The sequence below is a fragment of the Tachysurus vachellii genome, chromosome 23 (assembly GCF_030014155.1).
Source record: "Tachysurus vachellii isolate PV-2020 chromosome 23, HZAU_Pvac_v1, whole genome shotgun sequence".
Taxonomy (NCBI): Eukaryota; Metazoa; Chordata; class Actinopteri; order Siluriformes; family Bagridae; genus Tachysurus; species Tachysurus vachellii.
The window spans coordinates 16829031-16833469 of NC_083482.1; the positions used below are offsets into that span (position 1 = coordinate 16829031).

A 4439-nucleotide genomic window follows, 5' to 3' on the forward strand; every position below is an offset into this window, starting at 1 on the left:
ATCAAACAACGGACATGATTGGGCCTTTTACCTGTCTTTGAATGATGTGTTGCAGTGGCTCAGTATCCAGTTGTCCCTGTTGTGTTGGTGACAGTTTGGCACTGATAAAGTCCATCATACACACTCCACCACCTCTTCCCCGACTCCATTGTCTTGTCCATGTGGTGGCCCGAGAAGTACTCAGCCGGTTAGATGGTGTGGTCTGGCACCGCTGGGTTCAGCCATGTCTCAGTGAAGCAGAGGAGGTTGCAGTGTTGCAATACCAAATGTAAAACTGAAACTTTATCCTTGCCCTGAGGTCATCGAGCTTGTTTGCCAGAGATTAGATGTTGGCTAACAGAATACTTGGCCGGGGAACACGGTGTGTGTGCTCGTGCTCTCAGCTTGTTCCTGGTGTCCTCGTGGTTGCCACTTTGCATTGCGTCCTTTGTTGTTCCTCAGGATCTCGCTCAACCAGCTTGTATCTGGGTTTAAAAACTGCAGTTGGTGAGTTGGTTGTATAACAACAGAAATAAGAGTGTCTCTGTCATATGTAATAAGGACCATGGTGAAGAAATATAGCTGTCTGGAAATGTAAAGTCCATGCAAACGTGGACCAGAGGAATCAGCAAATAACACTGAACTCTGTCACTCAGACATGATGTATGATATCACAGTGTTCTGTTTGACACTAAGAAACCTGAGAATTAAAGCTTTAGAGTGTTGTTTAACCCTAACAATGTCATGATGAATGTGAAGTGTCTCCAGCTAGCAGAACAGCAGCCACATCAGAATCCTGATACTGTGTGGAGGCGTTCCCTCTTCATGGCGTTGTCTGTAGTGACGCTCGTCCTGATACTGTGTGGAGACGTGCCCTCTTCACGGCATTGTGCGTAGTGACGCTCGTCCTGACACTATGTGGAGACGTTCCCTCTTCACGGTGTTGTGCGTAGCAATGCTTGTCCTGACACAGTGTGGAGACGTTCCCACTTCATGGCGTTGTGCGTAGTGACACTCCTACTGATACCGTGTGGAGACGTTCCCTCTTCACGGTGTTGTGCGTAGCAACCCTTGTCCTGACACCGTGAGGAGACGTTTCATGTTCATGGCGTTGTGCGTAGCAACACTTGTCCTGACACATTGTGGAGACGTTCCCACTTCATGGCGTTGTGCGTAGCAATGCTTTTTCTGACACAGTGTGGAGACGTTCCCTGTTCACGGTGTTGTGCGTAGCAATGCTTTTTCTGACACAGTGTGGAGACGTTCCCTGTTCACGGTGTTGTGCGTAGCAATGCTTGTTCTGACACAGTGTGAAGACGTTCCCTCTTCACAGCATTGTGTGTAGTGATGCTCGTCCTGACCCTGTGGCAATACTGTGGTTTAAAATCAGTGTGTGTTTGATTTGCATCTTTTCGTGCCGTGTGTAATGAAACGAGTTTTTGTAGCTTGTGTTTTGGCAGCACTCATTTTTTTGGGGTCGGGGGGAGAATTGAGCTTCATGTTTGTTTCGGTGTGTCAAAAGTTAATTACGCTGGAAAAGCACTGAGGGACGAAATTAATGAGAAGACCGTGGCTTTGTTTTCTGTTAGCTGCAGTTTTCAATTGTTTGCGTCTCCGATGTTTGAGAAGTTTTGTTATTGAGGGCAGCAGGTTTTGTTGATGTTGATCATTGTTTCTTTTCTCTCACTCATAATGGATGAGCTGCTGTTTTCTATTTAGTTCTGGGGTTTTTTTCCAAGCTACACAGGTGAGATTTACAGATGATGCTCTAATTTTCAGCTCAGACAAACACCTGCACTCAGGACTGATAGGAACGTCTAGGATTTGTCGAAAGCTGTGATCAATGCTGTGGCAGAAGAACAACAAAACAAAGAAACAAAGAATAACACTGACTTTATCTCGAACAGCAACATTTGTGTGGTGTGAAGTGTCTGACTGGAACAACAGCATCTTAGGAAACAACCAGAAAAACACAAACAATGAAGTGTGTGTATTCACAAAGTAACACAATCCTGTTAGCTCTAAACCAGGTAGGCAAGATCTGTACTGCAATCTATTTATTTACTTATTTACCTGGTAACTCTACCACAATGCCCTAAGGTTTTTTTTTTTATTTCCTTCATTTTTATTACCAGATTAGATCCTGTGGAAGGTTCCAGAAAGTGATCTATTTTCTGACTGTGTAAGCAAACCAACAGTTTATGTATTACAGTTGACAACAATAACTGTCTATTTAACACCAGAGGTTTAAAGATAAGGTTTGTTTTATTCTTTTGTATTGTTTTATGTTACAGAAAGGGAAAAGTTCTATGGAGACTGAATTCATTCTACAGCTGAGACAAACTCGCTGTGCTGCTGTCAGTCACAATGACTTCCTTTTTAATCTGAGTTTCAATATACTCGCCCCTGATTTCCTTTTGTTTAACGTCAGAGAACAATCTATAAGACTGACTAAAGGATAAAAAAAAAATAATAATAATAATATATATCTGTCTGAACTTGAACAGATGTTTTCTTAAAGTTTAAAAAACCTATTGAAGCTGAATCAAGAAGTAATAAATTAATAAAATAAATATAAAAAAATATATGACTGGGGTCAAGGCCTGATATAGGTATTATTATTATTATTATTATTATTATTATTATTATTATTATTATTATTATTATTATTATTATTAGTTGAGTTTCTGTTGTGGGGGGCACGGTGTCTTAGTGGTTAGCACGTTCGCCTCACACCTCCAGGGTTGGGGGTTCGATTCCCACCTCCACCTTGTGTGTGTGGAGTTTGCATGTTCTCCCCGTGCCTCGGGGGTTTCCTCCGGGTACTCCGGTTTCCTCCCCCGGTCCAAAGACATGCATGGTAGGTTGATTGGTATCTCTGGAAAATTGTCCGTAGTGTGTGAGTGCGTGAGCGAATGAGTGTGTGTGTGTGTGTGTGTGTGCCCTGTGATGGGTTGGCACTCCGTCCAGGGTGTATCCTGCCTTGATGCCCGATGACACCTGAGATAGGCACAGGCTCCCCGTGACCCGAGGTAGTTCGGATAAGCGGTAGAAGGTGAATGAGAGAATGAATGAATGATATGACTGGGGTCAAGGCCTGACATAGGTATTATTATTATTATTATTATTATTATTATTATTATTATTATTATTAGTTGAGTTTCTGTTGCCTTTGAACAAACATGAGTGAGACAGAATAAGGAAATAAAGAGAGGAAATGAACTGAAAATAAACACAGACTTTCCAAATATTGCATCAACGAGCCGTTTCCTGAGCAGCGTGAATCATCAGCAGGCTGTAATCTCATTAAACCCTGGGTTTGGACGCTGAACCTCGTAACCGTTTAGTTGTATGGCATCATATCTGTGGAGCGTTTGAGAATAACTCTGCTGGCTCACATTTACACACTGTGTGTTAATACTGCACACGTGACGCACAAAACGGAGTCTGATCTAACAATGGCACACATCTGAGTCCTGCTGTGTGTAACAATCAGAATGGATTGTGTTCAGGGTTTCACTTTGTTTACTCTTTTATAAATGCGTCTGTGTGTGTGTGTGTGTGTGAGTGTGTTGGCAGATGATGCTCTACATCCTGAGACTGCTGTAAGGCTTGTGTGTGTGTGAGTGTGTGTGTGTGTGTGAAGGCCGAGTTGCCAGCTGGCCGTGTGATGGCAGGTAGCAGTGATTCAGACCCCTGCTGATCAGATGCTGAACGGTTTTCGGGGTGATGATTGGGAAAATGCGCCACTTCTGCGCTTTAGCATTCAGTGTCTGATCTTGGAGATAGATTTCCGTGTGACTGGAGCGAACACCAACACCACCTTCATTTCAGACACACGGCCTCCGCAAAATTGACTTTCATAAATCCGGCTGTGTAGTTTTTATCTTCAAAATCATATGTGGATAAAAAAATCTGGAAAATACACGAATCCTGTAAGATATGTTTGAAAACAATGAGTCGTGAAAAAGTACGACATAAAATTAACATAGAAAAAGAAATGAATTTTGTGTAAATGAATCATTTATAGTGATACATGAATCACATAAAAATTTGTATAATGTAGCGTGTAAATAAATGCATCATACAACTGCATGTGAATCATCTGAAAAATCAAAAGAAATGAATAAATCATGTGGAAAAAGCATCGAAATAAATGAATAGTGTAAAATATTAACTATAAAAATGTCTAGTCAACTAAAATAACATGTTCCACACGTGTAACATGTCATGTGTGACGTTTGTGCGATGAAAACTTCATCAGTGTGTGTTTGATCCACTGAATCACTTTCAGATGACTCTGATTCACGACTCGATTCTCAAAGAATCGGTTAAATGAATCAAAAGCCACAGAACAGAAATTTGTTGCATGTGGGGTGAAGCAGTGCATTGTGGGAACGGTGTGTGTGTGTGTGTGTGTGTGTGTGTGTGTGTGTGTGTGTGTGTGTGTGTGTGTGTGC

The 4439-nt window shown here is 41.9% G+C and overlaps 1 long non-coding RNA gene across 1 annotated transcript; it reads left to right on the forward strand.

Annotated features, from left to right (window-relative positions):
• The first annotated feature begins 348 nt into the window (after nt 1-348).
• On the forward strand, nt 349-2543 carry LOC132838483 (uncharacterized). Its single transcript, XR_009647646.1, has 4 exons — nt 349-486; nt 1759-2009; nt 2115-2161; nt 2274-2543. It is a non-coding gene; the product is annotated as an uncharacterized LOC132838483 (long non-coding RNA).
• Nucleotides 2544-4439: the final 1896 nt, after the last annotated feature.